The 21,027-nt window shown below is 36.9% G+C and overlaps 1 long non-coding RNA gene across 1 annotated transcript in view; it reads right to left on the bottom strand.

Moving 5' to 3' along the window:
• Positions 1–13,487: 13,487 nt before the first annotated feature.
• LOC127848297 (uncharacterized) overlaps positions 13,488–21,027 on the bottom strand; it is a 29,943-nt gene continuing 22,403 nt past the window's right edge. Inside the window, exons 2-3 of the long non-coding RNA XR_008034446.1 lie at positions 13,872–14,035; positions 13,488–13,598 (exon numbers count right to left, since the gene is read on the bottom strand). This is a non-coding gene — a long non-coding RNA (uncharacterized LOC127848297). The remainder of the gene's footprint in view (positions 13,599–13,871; positions 14,036–21,027) is intronic.

Below are 21,027 nucleotides of genomic sequence, written 5' to 3'. Positions count from 1 at the left end.
CACAAAAGTACATCGTACGCACAAAATGGCGGAAAAAGCTCTCGCTTTTTGACGAAAATCAAGGTATTCTCATATTTTATAATATCTAAATTAATGATAACTATGCGCAAAGTACCCGCTTAGTCTCCTTACGTACTCTGGTAATTGTCGTTTTTCTTAGATTTCTGTAGTTTCCTCAAACATTCAGACAATAAACAATGAAAATTGTACATAGTCTGAACATACTTAATTTTGACGCGTTTGCTATAATTCAAGATGACAAACAAACACATAAATACAACAGTTTTTGCTTTCTAACATGCTTAGAATATTTCGTACAAAGTTTTCCACGTTGTTTAAGCTTTTTTAGATCTGTGGCGAGGGATTTGGAAAATAGTTCATCGTCTGAACGTTATTTGTTTGAGAACATCGTCTGAACGGTTTTGAGTGCATCATCTGAACTGCTTCGTTTTGGCCTGGGGCAAAGCCCCTATGCCATAGTACTCATACCGTTTTTTGAGCTGAGCTGACTTGGCTGGCCGCCAAAACAACCACGAATGAATGAAATTGGAAAAGTCCGATTAACCACTTGGCGGTCATTCATGCGCAGTCAAAGAAGAGGGACCTATACAAACAAATGGGTCCCTGCAAAGAAGTTCTCAATAACCCGCATTGTGAATACAGAACATCACTATATAACATAACAGTGTCATAAAACGTGTAAAAAAATATTATTGAAGTAAAATTCCTAAGCATTGGGTACGGCATTGTTTTTATTATTGTTTGCATATTCATGCGAGAATAAGTTCCTCACTTGACGGTCTAGGCCGAAAATATACGAGTGTCTACGGAAACAGTACGTAGAATTTTTTCTGATACATTTTTGACAATGCCAACAGCATCGTCCAAGGTATCATAAACCATCAATTTTTTTCACAATGGCGACCTATGTAAAAGACCGAGCCAGTCTGATTGAGATAACTCGATTTTTCAGTTACTTCCCTTTTGCATTCGCCACTGCGTAGGAGATTGCTCGTCATTGATAACATTCTCCTAGCAGAGTTGTCGTTCGTGTTTCAACATTCAACAATGGCCGCCACCATGAGAGTCTCGATTCAAAACTTTCTTACTGCATAAATTGGCTTGTTTCGCTATTTAGAAGCTGTCATTTAGGATATATGAATTATTTATTCACTAAATCTCCGCTTATGACAACAATAGTTGGAATTCGAAGGATATATACTCGATGTGAATGAAGGACTTTCTGGATCGTAACAGCTTGACACGGCAAAACTGGCATACTGGTATTTTTAGGTATTTTTCAATACAAGTCACATTGTGCTTTATAAATTGTATTCGAGCATTTTGCGACTTATTGAATGACTATGATACCCGATATCAACATTTCATCGGGGATTTGCAGATCACCAAGCTGTTCTGAAATTCAACATTGATATCAAACTCTTACTGGTTTGTATACTCTTTCTTAGTGTTAGTACTTTTTATCATTTTAAAGTTAAATGAACTGTGTCACAGTAAAAGAGACATTAAGGCGATTGTGGCCAGTTTGGATCTAGATCAGCCTGCATTCGCTTGAAAGCTGTTTGCTTAAAAGCGTTTTTGTGACAAAAACAAATAATTTAATTGGATACTGATTTGACTGCGCTTTTCCTGTGACCTGGCTCAAATAACAGACTTGTCATTAATCAAATTATTTATTTCGAACATTAATCAATTGTTTTTCTTGTCCCTCGGGATCAATGACTCCAGCACTTTCCTGTTGAGAATTGAATACTGCTAAAGGCGATGCTAGGGGGCATGAGAGATGTTGCACCTTCCAGTATCGCTCGATTGTTCATTGTCGGCTCGGGTACTACGTACATGTACCCCGGGTACTCTTAAGTATACTTACATGTATCCCGGGTACGGTAAATATACTAAAATGTACCCGGGAAATTTAACCCTAAATCAGTCGTTGTCGACTTTTTTTTCGTAATAATTATATAAACACATCAGGGCTTAACACTAACTTTTTTTTCAACTAGCCCGTTCGGGCTATAAAATGCAGAACCTACTAGCCCTGACCAATCTTTCATGTACCCTGGCCCAAGTATTATAAAAACCTTTATATTTATCATTCAACTTGTATTTTCTTGTGCTTGGAGATGCAATTATTATGATTAAATCATTCTTATTAGCTTGCCTTACTAATGCTATTGAATTCAATATTCATCTATTTAAGACATCTATTTGTAATCTTCACACCATTTCTGGAGAAATTTTCTTGTTTTTTTATTTCCTCATACTTTCTCTTACTTTCCTCCTTCAATTTTCTTTTCGTATCCGAGGAACCCCCATCCCCACCCGTAAAGCCAAACTTAAACAACGACATGAACGTTAAAACCTTTTTTACATAGATTGCCGGGTTACCGTCTTACAAGAAATGGTAAGTGAATCTTAGCAAAATAACGTGTTACGGTACTTGTAACAATTGTACAGGGTTAACTCTCTACTAAAAGCCGGGATCGACCATTAATATTAGTTTTGCTAATTGAATTGCGTAAAAAATATTGTCAAAACACTTCTAATCTAAATAAAGTCTATCTTCCTCTAAATGGATGTATTAATCGTCTAAAGGATGGAATAACTTTTCCATAATGACAACAAATTAAAATTATTTAAAATTGATAAATAACTATTAATTTTATAGTTACTTTGTGTTAATGTCGAGTTTTATACCTTCATCATTCCGGACGATCCTGGGCGATCCCGGCTTTTAGTTTCAAACGTATTTTCATTGAGAAAACACGTCACCTCGAGGAAACCAATCAAAAACCGTGTCTAGCGGCATTCCGTTTAAAAATAGGTACTGATGTGTTTTACCAGGAAAACCGCCGGGGACTTTCTGATTTTTCGGCCTCTTTTTGATTGCAATCAGGGGGTTCCGAATCTATTTCGAGATACGATCCGTTTGTTGTCTCCGAACTCACATTGGGATTTAATTGTCATCTGATCGTACTGTATTAAGATTTTTGCATCTTTGAAAAGCTTATTTAAAACGCAGTTTATTGATATAGAACATATAATCCCGCCCAAAATACACACGACCGGTCGGGCATGTTCCTGGGACATTGGCTAGCCAGGACCAAGGTACAGGCAGTGAATGTAGTTCGGACGTGCCTTAGTGTTAAGCCCTGCACATTTATGTCAATTTTCTGTAGAATGGCCTGTAAATTATCGGAACACATACTCAAAAAGCATGTTGATGCAGTGTTTTTTGAAGAGAAGTGTGTTTAAGATAATCGGTTGCGCGTTTTACGACATCGGATTTTGGGCGCAAATACAACTCGGGTACAGTCTAATATGGACCGAGTACAATTACGTTTATTTACCGTACCTGGGGGACATGTAAGTATACTTAAGAGTACCCGGGGTACATGTAAGTAGTACCAGAGCCGACAATGACCAATCGAGCTCCATTATCCCTCATGAACCGACTCAAAAAACCGAGTCGGCAATATTTGACTTAATTTTTGGTTTGGTTGCTCTCGAGGGATCGAAAATTTCAGAATCTTCCTAAAAGCCCTACAGGTTTGATCCCCAGGAGCGACATTGAAAACTAGCATACTTTGTTATCTAAAAGGCTGCTAAACCTGATATACAATGATAATGTGAATTTTCTCTCACATGATGTTCATCAGTCATATTATATAAAAACTTACAGCAGTAGTAAACAACTGGAGAATAATTAATGAACGCATCTTTCATTTGTCTTTGACACTTTGATTTTGACATGGCCTAGATTTAAATATGTGACTGGACTTTACCAGCACTCTTGTAACAGAGCTAAAGTTTAAATGTACCATTGAAGATCACCTAAATCCAGATTTGCTATTATAGACGTGTGGAAATTTTTTAGGGTGTGACAAGTAAGCAAAAATTGGTCATTACCCAGAGGCCACAACTGATCTATGACTGTATTAAAACAAGAAAAATCAGTGCCTGATTTAGATTTCCTTAGATAGTTCAATAAAAACTAATTTCATAAGCCTGGTAACAGTTTAACGGGAATGCTACCAATGTGTCACACCAGGGCCTTGAATTTGAAATCTAGGACATGCATTGTCATTTCTTCATGAAATCAGGACACAAAATTGTATTTTAAGTCCTTAATTGACATTGCTATAGTTCTCATATTATTATAAGCTCAATCAGTATATTTATATCATTATTTATGCTTTGTGTATTGTAAACATATACACAATCATGCAGTTGCATGATAGCAATAAATAATATCAAAGCTGCCCATACTATAAAGGTCATTGGCAAAGCCTATGGTCAAAATGTGAACACATTGAGTGTAATTGCCCTCTCGTGCCAGCAAAAACAACACGTTGACAGGTTGTCTTTTTGACAGTTCTACTTTCACTTTCATTTTGTGATATCAAACTATTAACAATTATGTGGCTGAGAAAAATATCGCCATTGCTTTTCATGCCCCCGGTAGGGTGGCCTATATCAGTTGAACTGTCAGTCAGTCAGTGTGTCTGTCTGTCCGTCCGTCCGAAAACTTTAATGGCCATAACTTTTTAAGTATTGAACATAGCAACTTGATATTTGGCATACATGTGCATCTCATGGAGCTGCACATTTTCAGTTGTGAAAGGTGAAGGTGAAGGTCATCCTTCAAGGTCAAATGTCAAATATAAAGCGTCTGTCTGTCTGTGCAAAAACTTTAACATTGGCCATATTTTTTTCAATATTGGCGTGCATGCGTATCTCATAGAGCTGCACATATTGATTGGTGAAAGGTCAAGGTCATCCTTCAAGGTCAAGGTCAAAGGTCAAATTTGGCAATATTGAAGATAGCAACTCCATATTCGGCATGCATGTGTATGTCATGGAGCTGCACATTTTTAGTGGTGAAAGGTCAAGGTCATCCTTCAAGGTCAAAGGTAAAATATATGGCTTCAAAGCTGCGCAGCAGGGGGCATTGTGTTTCACAAACACAGCTCTTGTTAAATATATTTTCTGCACATTTCTTAAAAAAACTTACATCAATACACGATTTTCTTCGTTAATTCAATCATTCCTGACAGACTTGAGTACATATTTCGCTTACATTTTGACGCGCGTAGGTAGGACCGCATTACCGCTTCAGAAATGTGTATTCATACTATTGCCTTCGAGGAACTTATCTGATGTTTGACGGAAAGGGCCGAAAATGTGCAAGTGTGGGTCAAGTTCCCCACAGGTACTACTTTCCCGTTCCCCCAATTTTTTTTTTCGTACCAAAAATTTTTCGTACCCAATTTTTTTTTCATCCACATTTTTTTGCTCGTACCCAAAATTTTTTCGGTCCCAATTTTTTTGTTCTCAAATATTTTTTCGTACCCAAATTTGTTTTCATACCCATTTTTTTCGCAAAATTGTTGTACCAATTTTTTTTTCGTATCAACATTCACAATTGTGGTGATTGTGGTGATGTAGATAAACTTAACTTGATGCTTTTATATCCATCCTCTCAAAAGCATCGTCACACCAGTACTGTCAGTACTTTGATTTTAAGGTATTAGCACTCTAATGAACTTCGTGCAATATCTACTTCTTTCGTACATATCCGTCAATCCGAACGTTATCCGGGAATGTGCTGAAAACTACGAATATTCTATAAATAGTCTACGCTATGAAATACTAGTTTTTACGTTACAATTCACGCAAGCAAGACAAGCACATTTGAAATCGTCTAAAATATCTGTTTTATATTCCTTTTTGCAGTGAACCAATATGTGCGGACGTGATTAATTCCATATAAAATGTGTTTTGTCCGAAAAAATTACCTAAAAACACCACTTAATGACATTTCCAATGTACATCAACACTTTGGCTAACACGACAAGCAACGAAATTTAAGGCAAGCACGGCAAGTCGATATTCGGCTAGCACGACTAGTTGTTATTAGTATAGAATTGGTAACTTCTATGTTGTCAAACAATATCCTTTAATTATTTTAAATGTGTGTGTCCCTTTAATAGTTCGTGTCTATTTATTGTCTTCGTGTGATTCTGTGCCCTGTCCTGTGTGCGTTCAGCCGTGTACAATTATAAAAAGTACAGTTTTAAGATCTTTAAACAGAACAGATGAACATAACCTGCACTTATAAGAAACTTCTGAATCGAAATTCAGACATAATGTTACCATAAATAAGACTCTTCGTCCGTGAGGGTGAAGGGTCAGTAATTTAATACTTATATTACCGAGAACAGTTTTTGTTAAAACTAATAAACAAGTATGCATTCATATGGAACATAGTTGTGCGAACCTAATTATATATGTTTATTGTTATAGTCACTTAATGACGATATTCTACACTGCCTTTATGCGCTCCCCATTTGTAATAATGATTTAAACAAGATAAGATTAGTTTATAACAGTTTTACGTTTCTATGAAAATTTGACTGAAAACTAGATAGAGTATGGTTTAATTTTTACCCATACACACTCTTGAAAACTTAAAAAAAATGCATCAAAAAAAAAATTGCGGTTAAGCGCAAACAGTTTTGTATAACCCGACCGATATTGACCTTTGTGCCGACGCCAGCACTTGTGACGTTCCAAGTTGAATTCGCCTTGCAAAAATAGTTCCGTCTATTTTTTTTCCAATCTACCGTTTCTCAAAAAACACCTTTTCCCAAATTGTTTTTCATATACAGAAAACATGTTGCCTATATATTTGGAACAATAGCAAAAGTGTCAGTTAAAAATATGGCGACAATAAAGTCGAGGCCAAGTTCGAACATATGTCATGCCGGGCCAAAAAATAGGTCACGGGGTCACTTAGTGCGTTTTAAACATTCAGCATGGTTTCCGCTCTCTATTTCAAGTAGTTTTCATTCGATCTTCGACAAATTTGGTCAGAAGTTGCATCTAGATAATGTCTAGGCCAAGTTCGAACACGGACCATGCCTTGCCAAAAACTAGGTTACTGGGTCACGTAGTGCGTTTCAAACATTCAGCATGGTGTCCGCTTTCTAATTCGAGTAGTTTTCATTCAATTTCACCAAGTTTTGGGGCATCCGTGTCGTGTGGACACATTTCTTGTTTGTGATGTAAATAAAAAAGATAAATAAAAAAATAAACAACAGAAAAAAATCAAGTTTATATTTGAACTATGATATTAACTTTATTGTTTTGTTTTCTAACAATATTTATCTTTCATTTGTAGGAATTATGAGACCTAAAGCGACACTAAAACTCGGAAAGAGAAGCAAACGTACCAAGACGAGACGTCAGCATTTCGAGTGTCAAACGTCGACTTCAAATTGGATAAAAACCGAAGATGAAATATTCAATCGAGTGAACTATGAACACAATTTTTTTTTAATTTTACTCATCACCCAGTCCAAAATTTAAAACATTTTTTCAAACTAAATCTACACCAAAGGCATCAACACCAAAGTAAAAAACATTTTCTCCATTTAAATCTCCACTTAAGACAACACCAAAGCATAAGAGACTATTAAAAAGAGCAACAACGAGCACATTTGTAGGTACAGTAGCGTCACTTACAACGCCATCAAAGTCGCCATCCACTAAGAAGGTTACACGGTCATTATATCATAAAACGGAAGACGGTATTAATCCAAGATTCGAAAACAATGCGTGTGAGAGCAGTGATTTACTGCCGTATGAAATCGACTGCGATGGATTCGAATTACAAAATGAAATAGCTGAGATGTCTAAATTAATACCATCTGTGATGAAAAACCTGGCAGCAGAAGGTTATGACAAACAGTTATATGATTTTTTTTAAATTGGTGAACGGTTCAAACTTCCGTTTGAAAAATATATCTTTTCAGCTGTGGTTGGAAGTTGTGAAATCGTTCAGCTGTGAAAACTCAACTGAAATGCGTTATTCTGAAAATACCAAAAAATTCTGGAAACTAGGATATCGGCTTTTTGGAGGACAATTTTTGCATTTTATGTCGGGGTATAAACATAGAAACAAAGTTGTAATGGAAGAAACGGAGAAAGGTTTATACCCACCAAGTCAGTCAGAAATATTTTTGCGGTTCCGAGCAAAGATATTATCTCTGCATTTACCCCGTACGGACTAGAGCCTAGATCTAACGAAGGTATTGGGAGACAACCAGGATTACTACGAGACATGATTGCAACCGTCGGCCAATCCACAAGCAACAAATCATACTGTTTAACATTCGACGGAAAAAAAATGAAACGTGGACTTACCAGCATATCCGGAGATGTTAATCTCTTAGGATTTGAGCATGGGCACTCGCTCACTGAAAGGCAGAAACAACTAGAAGATTTGAAAAAACCAATACAGGAGATGATGAATGTTTTTTTAGAAGTGGATGAATCACAAAATATGAATACGATTATAAACGATGTTGAAAGGAAAGAACAAGTTGACAAACTGTTTTTCCAAAGAAAAACTATTTCACTAAACATTCTAAACGCAAGGGAACTGCGCAAAAAGAAGGAGTATGCCAGACAAAAACTAATTGAAAGGGGTGGAGGATCGGACTGGAAAAACGGAAAATATGTATTTGCGATCAGTTCAATGATTGCTTTTGTGCATGATATAGATGAGTATTTGCAACAAAGTATGGCCCTTGTTGATGAAATAACAACATGTATTTGTTGTTTAAAACTTTCAGGGACAAGTACATTGATCACACAGGACGTCATGGATTTGGATAAAAGCCCAAACTATCGAAAAATTGAACACTCCGGCAATCCAACAAGCAGACAGGTGAAGCAGAGATCTCTAGAATGGTTTGAACAAAGATCAAAGGCAAGAATAGCTGGAAGCACAATGTATGTTGCACTAGGTCTTGATGGTTTGGCCAAACAGAAAGACCATTTTGTCGTGACAGTCGGTGGTCTTCATGAAAGAACAAAACCAGAAACTGTTAAGGCAGTAATGGAACATGGGACGCTTAATGAAATTCATGCTGCTGCTACAATGGTTGGAAAAGTGCTTCCCATGATTTGTCCAGAACAAAAAGTGTTTGAAGAAGGATATATATCCATGGACTCGACGAAATCGAAATCGTTCATGGTAGTATCGCCAGATGGTAGTGTGAGAATAGATGACAACGAAGAAACAACGATTTTTGCCATAGAATATAAATGTCCAATTTATGACGTTCAACACCACTTTCCTGCACGTTATCTGCTTCAGTGCTTATCTGAAATAAAATTTTTAAACGTGGAAAGTTTGATATACCTATGTTGGCGTCCAGATCTGTCCACTGTGTTCAAAGTTAACAGAAATTCGATGCTATTTAAGAAAGCGTTTGACTTAGCAGTGAATATGTATGATGTGGAAAAGCCAAAACGGCCGACAAAGTTAGCAGACGAGACAAACGTGCTTAAAACTGAAATAAACGAACTAAGTAGGACGAATTCGACTGTGGAATTCATTGGGGTCTTTCGATCACTTACACACAATTATAGTGCGAACAACATTCACGACGCCGGTAAATTTATTTTACGTCGATTTGATCTCATGTTGACTGAAATGTTATCTAACTACGAGAAATATTATGGATTACAACGAATACCAGCAACTGAAGCGGTTGTGTTTCTATGTTGTGATTTAGATAGAATTTGGGGAAAAGAAACAGTACACAGCGTACCAGTCTGCTGGTTCCCGAAGGGAAGTTCGCTTGATACGTGCACTATGCGGAACATATCGGAGTCAGTTTTAAACACGTGTGCTGAAGCAGGAATTCATATCCCGGCTGTGTCGTTTGATGGACAAGGGCATAATATCGCAGTGCGTGATGTAAATGAAAAGCCACTGACTCTATTACAACTACAAAAGGATGTATGGAAAACAGTAGAACGTATGCCGAAAAATGATGTATTGAAAAGTATCGCATCAAAAAATAAGGTTGTGAAAAGGCTAGTTCATACATGGTTTGACGACGAAGGATCCGTGAAACACGCAATTATTTGCACAAATGGTGGAATTGTATTGCCCAAAGTATCAGAAAGTGTTTCTCTGCAAAGAGTTAAAGCAAGAAAACAAATCGCATATACTAGTAATATGCCTGATGAGCAGTTGCAGATTGCTGAAAATAATTTTGTCGAGCCCGACGAACAACCATTCGAAAACAACAAAAGGATAGAACTGGATGACGGTACCGTAAATAGCGATTCTGTTGACACTGAAGCAATGGGGAAATTAATAATAGAAACGCAGAAACATCAGGCAAAACGCATCTCCTTAACAGAAGTCGACAAAGCCTCTATCTTGACACAATTCAAAGTCGACAAGTATTGCAATGCGAAAGGCCAGTGGGATGATTCCTCTTTGAATAGCCTATCCGTGTACTTCCAGTCAGAACAGACACTTCGAAAGTTTCGTGATACTGAACTACGTGTCATAGTTAGATACATCAACCGAAATTACAACATGAAAATAAAGGAGAGTGAAAAAAAGGAGGCAAAGTTGCAAACACTATGCAACTTACTAAGTTTGGAGTACAGTAGCGATCAATCTCATCACAATTCAAAGCGATCTAAAATTCAACAGCCCAAACGTTTGGCAGAACAAGCATTTAAAATAGTGTCAAATCGTTTAAAAAAGAGTGATCTTAATATCATTTACTCTGAGTACATTTGGCCACAAGAACTACAAATGCGGAATACAGTACACAACACTTCATGCATAGGATTGCAGGAAGAAGAACAATTCGTCTTACAGTGAGTCAAGAAAACAACCTGAGGTGAATTGTATAGACTCGTCCCATTTGTTGACAAGAATGAGGCGGAAGAGTGCCAAAGGGGGATTAGACGGCTTGACAAACGAGGCATGGAGAATTGTCGCAAAGTCAAAGAAGACGGCTTTGCCTTTGGGAATGGTTGATTGTATTCTTGAGCCTATGACTGTTTCTGTTGCAAATACGCATTTTAGCCAAGCCGTTGAACATGAAATGCGCCTAAATGGAGATATCAAGGAAGCTGAGCTGTGTGAAGACATCAGAAATTGGTGGTTGGCTGAAGATGAGGCCGGTATTCCGGCTGAACAACGCATTGAGCTCCGCTCTAAACTTCGCTCACGCCTAATGAGAAGTGTTGACTTTTCGAAATTTCCACCTCCGGGAATGTTCATCAATGGATGGCCAACACAGCTATGGGAAGCCGTCATTGCAAGTATCGACGCTAAAAAGATATTGTATAGTCTTGTTCCAACACACAAATACAATGTACGAGCGGTTTCAAGCATGATGGGGGAAACGTTCTTTTCAGAGCTAAATTATGCGCTTTATGACCGGCGAGGACAGGGCACGGTCACCAGCAGAGAATTCGGCCAGTACATCGATACCACAATCGAAAAACTCCACATGCGTCTTGACCCTGAAAGGTATTTGTGAATACATTTTATGTGAAATGTTATTAAAATGAGAAAACATAAATATATGTTTACAGGTAATTCATTAGAAATTAAAACTATTAAAAATGTTATCATTCCATTTTCATATAGTCACTCGCGGATAACAGGCTTATAAGTTGTGTTTATTTCATATTATGCCGTAAATTGACCCCCGATGCATTTAGATTCCAACCCAAACTATTGTTAAAACTTTCAGGCACTTCTTCTATACAACCTCGAAAAAGAATGTGTACAAACTCGTTTGTCAATATAACGTCGATGGCAAAGGTGAAGATGAACCAAAAATCAAGAGCTCTTCCGATATTCGGTAATTTTGTTTGTCCGTAAAGCTTATTTAGTCGTGTACAAACTGTTATTATGGAAATACATGTAATATGTCCATTCGGAATATTTTTAGTAAAATTTAAAAGAAAAAACACATGTTATTTCAACTGTAGTAATGTATTTATTTGTATTTATTTCAATTTTAGTGACCACGAGTTTGACAACCCGGGGAGACTGCGTGTGAAACCGAAGGCAAAAGAGGCCAAAATGGACTCGAGTCGAAATGCCGTTGCCAGGGGAACTTTAGGTGTACGGTGGGACTGTGCGAGGTGAAACGAAAGCAAGTTATTGCCTACGTACAGACTTGGACTAGACATGGAAGAAATTTGATAAGAAACCGCCTTTCTGAAGAATTCCGTGTTTTAGTAGCTTGACTTGAGCGAGATATATAAAATTATTCATGTGCATCGGGTGTTATTTTTTTCCCGTATTTAAGTTAATTGTGTCGTGTTCTGAGAAAACTGGGAATAATGCTTGTGCGCAAATTTGTCATCCCAGATTAGCCTGTGCAGTGCGCACAGACTAATCAGGGACGACATTTTCCGCTTTTATGGAATTTTTCGTTTAAATAATGTCTCTTCTTAGCGAAAGTCTGGTTTAGCAAATCTGGGACGACACTTTACGCGGAAAATGTCGTCCCTTATTAGCCTGTGCTGACTTAATAGGCAAATCTGGGACGACACTTTACGCACATGCAATATGCCCAGTTTTCTTAGTACACGACACAATTGTGCTGAATATTTATCTCACTCAAATAAATGATAAAGGAATGTGTTAATTGTTGCCTTTGTGAATCCGATCATAATTGCTTGCAAATAATTAATTGAAGCTTTGAACAGCATTGATTCAAACGTTGTTTTAATAACTCTATTTTTGTCCAAAACTGTACAACATTTAAACTGCCCTAATTTAATACTCCATTTTATATTTCGGCATTAAGAATTGTGTGTCTCATAGATAATTGAGAAATTTTGGATGAAAGCAAAGTATAATATTACACAAATGCTCAGTTGTCTTTGCTTTTTACGTTTGATTTGCTCCATGCAGTTAACGAACAACGAAGATTGTTCAAGATTTTGTTTCAGAAATTAACACAACGCAGTGTATGTTTTATTAATAATTTTAATTAATGAAACAATGTTAAATGGCATCATTGAATCACATGTAAATCACAGTCTAAATCACAATTGCTATAATATAACAGTAGCGTTTACAAAATAAAAAAAATACAATAAAAAGAAAAGAAACGCAACAAGTTAACATCGTGGTATAAACAGATACGATTCAAATGTTAATTATGCTTGAGATCTGATTATAAAGCATTAATCACAATTATAAAATAAAATTTTAATCACCATTCAAATCACAACTGCTATAATATAACAGTAGGATTAACAAAACATTGAAAAAAAAACAATAAAAAGTAAAAAAAACGCAACAAGTAAACATCGTGGTATAAACCGATACGTTTCAACTGTTAATTATGCTTGAGATCTGATGATAATGCTTTTATCGCAACAATTCAATCACGGGTAAATCACAAATAAATCACGGGTAAATCACAAATAAATCACAAACAGGTAAAACCACTGTATACACGTAATTTGTGCTTTTGCCCATAGTGCCTATACAGTGAACTTATATGTTTATAGGCGGCGTTGCACACATGGCAAACGTGTGTTTTTTCCTCGCTGTGTGTTTTGAGATGTTCTCGGAGATGAGCCCGTGTTGTGGCCTTGTGGTTGCATATCTCGCACTCGAGTGCGCTGTTCCCGGGCCGAGTGGGCATCTAAATCTTCTTTCGTTGCGAATTCTTTTCCACAATAAAGGCAAAGATAGTTTTTTTCCGTCACCGTGTACATTGCACCTGTAATCAATCATAAGCATAATAAGCACATGTATCCTACACGTACACTCTTTGCTACTTATTTACAATAATTGACTAGTTAATGATTTGGGAAATGTGTATCTTATACATCGATAACGCGTTTTGGTTAAGACTGTTTATCACAGCTTTCTAAAGATAATGTTTATGTAGTGAAACTGCAATGTACATAATTCGAAACGTTTAGAATCGCGAGTAAAATAAGACAGCCGACTGTGATATTTCTAATGACTAAAAGCGCTTTATGATAATGACCTGTGTCTTTGTAATTGTCGTCTTGATGAAAACCCAACGCCGCAACAGTTAAAGGGTAACATCCCAGCGTGTGTTCTTTCATGGTAAACCATATTGCGCCTGTGCTTGTACCCTCTGGCGCATATGGCACAAATATATCGCTCTTCGGTCGTCATCATGTGTATCTAAAAACATCAAATATGTTAAATGAAATAAATAATTATGCATTTGTTATTATGTATTCACCGTGCTGTCACCATTAGAGTATTATAATCATATGATGTATTTGTCATGTGTGTTACCGTTTCAAATATTTCATCTACTTAGCCATAAATACTTACAAGACAACGGCGCATTACTAAATCTACATTTTACAACAATTTAAAACATTGTTAACAACAGTATAGTTTAATCCTTGCAATGGCCTTAACAGTTGGAAAGAACATGGACTTAACCTACAGTATGATTAATCGAAAGCCAAGCTAACTGCAACTCAGATCGATATATCAGTTGTTATTAATCTATGTGTCTATTGAGTATTGCTTTATCAAAACGTACATCACTATGCTACTAATCAAATATCTAATCCTACCAAAAATACAAGTGCTAATATACGTCAGCATCTGTCACTTAAGGATAAAACGATCAAAGGAACATGTGTTGATATGTTGCGTCAAATGTTGCATTTTATATCAATAAGTTCGGCTTATTGTCGACCTAAAATGGCCCACAAGTTGAAACAATGGACTCCACCCAAACAAAACAATACCTCAAGCCCCAACTCAGAATCCCTGAGCCCCCTCCCCCCCTCCAAAAAAAATAAATACATTTTGTTTTCCTTTTATATTTGAAAGACTTTCTAATAAATGACCACGCCCCACATTATACCCCCGCTCATCCCTCCCCCCCCTACCCAACCCACATTTTTTTCTTTTCTTTGAAACATGGTTTAAAAAAAGAAACCAATGTTTATTTACTTTATTTTTGAAGGACCATCCAAACATCCCACCCAACTATTGCTATCAAACTTGAAAAAAAAATCTTATTAGTTTGTTTTATGTCTTTACAAATGCTCAATAGATCGTTGAAAATATACCTGAACAATAACCTTGACCTTATTGATTAATTTGATTAATTTCCCCATGATGGCTTATGTTATACTGTCAAGCACTCGAAAAGTCGAGCGCGCTGTCCTCTGACGCTCTTGTTTTCTTTATTTTTCATTCAAGCATACATTGTAGATGATTTCTATGTTCGAAGATTGTAATTTCCTTTTGCTATGTTTTTTATGCCCCTTTGTGAAGAAAAGGGGGCATATAGTGATCGGACTGTCCGTCTTTCCGTCACACTTTGCAGGTTTCGATAAATGCTCATAACTTCTATGTCCCTTGAGATAAAGCCTTCATATTTCGTATGCATGTGTATATGGGCAAGGCCTTTCCATACACACACAAATTTTGACCCCTGTGACCTTGACCTTGAACTTATGGTCTGCGTTTAGGTTTCAAAATCTGCGTTTAGGTTTCGAAAAATGCTCATAACTTCTTTGTCCCTTGAGATATAACCTTCATATTTGGTGTGCATGTTTATATGGACAATGCCTTTCCATACGCACAAACATTTTGACCCCTGTGACCTTGACCTTGAACTTAGGGTCCGCGTTCAGATTTCGAAATCTGCGTTTAGGTTTCGAAAAATGCTATAACTTCTATCAAACCGTTTATAGGGGGCATATGTCATTCTATGGTGACAGCTCTTGTTTGACAATTTATTTTAAAAAAAGACTCGTGACTAGATATGGCAATTTTTCTCGTTTTCGAAGATGATGACATCACTTGTTTGTTAATTTGTATGCCCCCCTTCGAAGAAGAGGGGGTATATTGTTTTGCACATGTCGGTCGGTCCGTCGGTCGGTCCGTCCACCAGATGGTTTCCAGATGATAACTCAAGAACGCTTAGCTCTAGGATCATGAGACTTCACAGGTACATTGATCATGACTGGCAGATGACCCCTATTGATTTTCAGGTCACTTGGTCAAAGGTCAAGGTCACATTGACTCCAAATAGTAAAATGGTTTCCGGATGATAAGTCAAGAATGCTTAGGCCTAGGATCATGAAACTTTATTGGAACATTGATCATGACTAGCAGATGAACCCTATTGATTTTCAGGTCACTAGGTCAAAGGTCAATGTCACAGTGACACGAAACAGTAAAATGGTTTCCGGATGATAACCCAATAATGCATACGCTTAGGATCATGAAACTTCATAGGTACATTGATCATGACTGGCAGATAACCCCTATTGATTTTCAGGTCACTAGGTCAAAGGTCAAGGGCACAGTGACTCGGAACAGTAAAATGGTTTCCGGATGATAGCTCAAGAATGCTTACGCCTAGGATCATGAAGCTTAATAGGGACATTGGTCATGACCAGCAGATGACCCCTACTGATTTTCAGGTCAATAGGTCAAAGGTCAAGGTCACAGTGACCTGAAACAGTAAAATGGTTGACTGGAAATAGGAAAATGGTTTCCGGATGATAACTCAAGAACGCTTACGCCTGGGATCATGAAACTTAATAGGGGCATTGATCCTGACTTGCAGACGACTCTTATTGATTTTCAGGTCACTAGGTCAAAGGTCACAGTGAAATGATGCAGTAAAATGGTTGACTGGAAATAGGAAAATGGTTTCCGGATGATAACTCAAGAAGGCTTACGCCTGGTATCATGAAACCATCATCACCTCCACTACCACCACAGTGACAAAAAAAGTATTCACACAATGGCTGCCACTACAACTGACAGCCCATATGGGGGGCATTCATGTTTTACAAACAGCCCTTGTTCCTTTTCAAGTAACAAGTCTTAAAAACTTTTAATGGGCAAAAAAAAATTTGGTTTTGTTAATTTGATGTCACCTGGATATGTATACATGTATTCATAGTGTTTTAAATATAGTTGTGTTTGCTGTAGGTATAATGGCATTTTTAACATACCTGAAATTACGCATATAATTGCTTGATTTTGTCATTTGCAAAGATTGCCAATATACAACATGAAGAAGTAATTAGGCAAAATTATTTTTACAATACTTGAGGCTGGACCCTACACATTCAGTTTAATTGGGTCTAGCCACTCATTAGTTATCAATAAGAAAGCAGGGAGATTTAATATTTGAGCTTCATCTACAGATCATGAGATGTAGCATTTATAGGTACAGGAAAAGACTCGACCTTGTATAAATGCAAAGGATCTTTCAGTTATAAAATTAGAAGTTTTAAAGTTACAAACAAGCTTGATTCATTTCTTGCAAACAGAAAATCATTCATTGAGTACATGTCTTTCCATTAATTTAATCTGGAACTCCTAACTTAAATTCTTCTAATTCATCATGTATGCTACTGGTTTCTCTTATTTGATCCATAAGAATACTTGTAACATAATCAATGACTTGGTGCATATTTGAGGATGTTGATTGCAATCCACAGTCAATAAATTTGTTTGGTAGCATGTTATATTTAATACCTGACAAACAGTTGTCCATTCTTATAAATGGTTAGTTTATTCATGTGATCAGCAAGGAAATTGACCTGATCCATTGTTGTAGTGCCGAAAAGTCCTTTTGAAAGTTTATCTATGAAAGGCAAAAGTGCACTTTTACTTCTAGATTAGATTATGGTTGATTAAAGAATGAGACTTTCAATACTCGAAATTGTACACTTAAATTTTGCTCCTGTTCATTGTCTGAGGCTGTTTATTCCAGTCATCATGTGAGATAACATGTGACACGATTGATTGTTCACTTAACAAGCTGGAAGTGCAGGCACATCAAATTATTGTGTGTTCCTCTTCAATTAAAGCATGATGTGTATTTCTTAAGAGGGTGTTATTTTCAACATTTTTGTTTATAGATCGTTTAAAAAATATGCGTTCTTCTAGTATTTGACTTCTATTTGTAGCGTCTTTGCCATCAACTACTAGTTTTGTATAGTTTTTTGTTCGTTTGTAAGTTTTTCATTCTTTGCAAAGTATTTCGTATTGTTTTCATTGTGTTCAACAAGCTGTGCCCGTGCACGAAGTATTATGCCATCAAATTGTAGTTTTCAACTATGTTATTCAAAATGTTCCTATTTTTGGAGTGAGTATAAAGATTTCCATTATTTTTATCTCTAATTATGCGTAAAGAACAATATTGAAATCACCTCCAACTAAAATGTTTTTTTTATTTGTTATTTATTTTATTGGAATGTAATGTTTCATAAAATTTGGATTCATCTATATTCAGGCCGTAAACGTTTATTAATGTTAATTGTGTTTCGTGTATTATTATCCCCCGCCAGAGGCGGAGGGATATTGTTTTGGCGTTGTCCGTCCGTCCAGCTGTCCGTCTGTCCGGCACTTTTGTGTCCGGAGCCATATCTTGAAAGTGCTTTGGCGGATTTTATTGAAACTTCGTATGAGTATATATATGCATAAGAGGATGATGCACGCCAAATGGCATTGTACACCATCAGTTAAAAACAGAGTTATGGCCCTTTGTATCTTGAAAAAATGCTTTTTTCTATAGGCACTTTTGTGTCCGGAGCCATATCTTGGAAGTGCTTTAGCAGATTTCATTGAAACTTTGGTGTATATATATGCATAACAGGATGATGCACGCCAAATGGCATCGTACACCATCTGTTAAAAACAGAGTTATGGCCCTTTGTATCTTGAAAAAATGCTTTTTACTATAGGCACTTTTGTCCGGAGCCATATCTTGGAAGTGCTTCGGCGGATTTCATTGAAACTTGGTATGAGTATATATATGCATAAGAGGATGATGCACGCCAAATGACATTGTATACCATCTATCTGTTAGAAACAGAGTTATGGCCCTTTGTATCTTGAAAAATGCTTTTTACTATAGGTACTTTTGTGTCCGGAGCCATATCTTGAAAGTGCTTTGGCGGTTTTCATTGAAACTTGGTATGAGTATATATATGGATAAGCGGATGATGCACGCCAAATGGCATTGTACACCATCTGTTAATAACGGAGTTATGGCCCTTTGTATCTTGAAAAAATGCATTTGTTTGCGTGTCGGCAGCCATATCTTGAAAGTGATTTGGCGGATTTCATTGAAACTTGGAATGAGTATATATATATTGATCAGATAATAATGCACGCCAAATGGCATTGTACAATATCTGTTAATAATGGAGTTATGACCCTTTTTATCTTGAAAAAATGCTTGTTTTGAGTGTCAAATATAACACTTTTGTGTCCAGCAGCATATTGGCGGGGGATATCAATTCAACGAATTTGCTTGTTATATCTATACTTGCTTGTCTGCCAATCATTATTTCTTTCAAGTTATCCACTGTTATTCCTGTATAACTTTTGATCAGTAAAGTGATGCCTTGTTTATTTGTATGTTGTCCGCTAAAATAAATATCTCCGTCCCATGCACTTTTCAATGTTTGTGCGAAGGTACGTGTGATGTGATTTTCCTGTAAAAGACTTTTTTTTCGTCTAACCATTTGAAAATTTAAGTGTGTTGTCTTTGTTATTTAGCCATTTTACATTTAGAGTACATATGTTAATATTCATACAAAAGGAGGAGAAATACATGCCACTTTTCTTGTTTCTAACATTTTAAAATCATTTTGTAGAGCTAGATTATTTGTTAATACTAAATTATGCAAAATTATATTACGCTTTGACGTTAAAAACAATCACCTTCCATGTCCTACAGGTTGTTGATACATTCTGCTCATTAAATTGATCTACGTACTTGTTCATTTATTATGCCCCCCTTCGAAGAAGAGGGGGTATATTGCTTTGCACATGTCGGTCGGTCGGTCGGTCTGTCGGTCGATCCGTCCACCAGCTGGTTTCCGGATGATAACTCAAGAACGCTTGGGCCTAGGATCATGAATCTTCATAGGTACATTGATCATGACTCGCAGATGACCCCTATTGATTTTGAGGTCACTAGATCAAAGGTCAAGGTCACGGTGACCCGAAATAGTAAAATGGTTTCCGGATGATAAATCAAGAACTCTTAGGCCTAGGATCATGAAACTTGATAGTTAGATTGATCATGACTCGCAGATGACCCCTATTGATTTTGAGGTCACTAGGTCAAAGGTAAAGGTCACAGTGACCCGTAATAGTAAAATGGTTTCCGGATATTAACTCAAGAACGCTTAGGCCTAGGATCATGCAACTTGATAGGTAGATTGATCATGACTTGCAGATGACCCTTATTGATTTTCAGGTCACTAGGTCAGAGGTCAAGGTCACAGTGACCCGAAATAGTAAAAATGGTTTCTGGATGATAACTCAAGAACACTTACGCCTAGGATCATGAATCTTCATAGGTACATTTATCATGACTCGCAGATGACCCATCTTGATTTTCAGGTCACTAGGTCAAAGTTCAAGGTCACGGTGACCCGAAACAGTAAAATTGTTTCCGGATGATAACTCAAGAACGCTTTTGCCTAGGATCATGATATAACTTTTGATCAGTAAAGTGATGCCTTGTTTATTTGTATGTTGTCCGCTAAAATAAATATCTCCGTCCCATGCACTTTTCAATGTTTGTGCGAAGGTACGTGTGATGTGATTTTCCTGTAAAAGACTTTTTTTTCGTCTAACCATTTGAAAATTTAAGTGTGTTTGTCTTTGTTATTTAGCCCTTTTACATTTAGAGTACATATGTTAATATTCATACAAAAGGAGGAGAAATACATGCCACTTTTCTTGTTTCTAACATTTTAAAATCATTTTGTAGAGCTAGATTATTTGTTAATACTAAATTATGCAAAATTATATTACGCTTTGACGTTAAAAACAATCACCTTCCATGTCCTACAGGTTGTTGATACATTCTGCTCATTAAATTGATCTACGTACTTGTTCATTTATTATGCCCCCCTTCGAAGAAGAGGGGGTATATTGCTTTGCACATGTCGGTCGGTCGGTCGGTCTGTCGGTCGATCCGTCCACCAGCTGGTTTCCGGATGATAACTCAAGAACGCTTGGGCCTAGGATCATGAATCTTCATAGGTACATTGATCATGACTCGCAGATGACCCCTATTGATTTTGAGGTCACTAGATCAAAGGTCAAGGTCACGGTGACCCGAAATAGTAAAATGGTTTCCGGATGATAAATCAAGAACT

The sequence above is a fragment of the Dreissena polymorpha genome, chromosome 1, assembly GCF_020536995.1.
Source record: "Dreissena polymorpha isolate Duluth1 chromosome 1, UMN_Dpol_1.0, whole genome shotgun sequence".
In the NCBI taxonomy this organism is placed as follows: domain Eukaryota; kingdom Metazoa; phylum Mollusca; class Bivalvia; order Myida; family Dreissenidae; genus Dreissena; species Dreissena polymorpha.
This window is presented reverse-complemented; position numbering and strand designations above follow the sequence as displayed.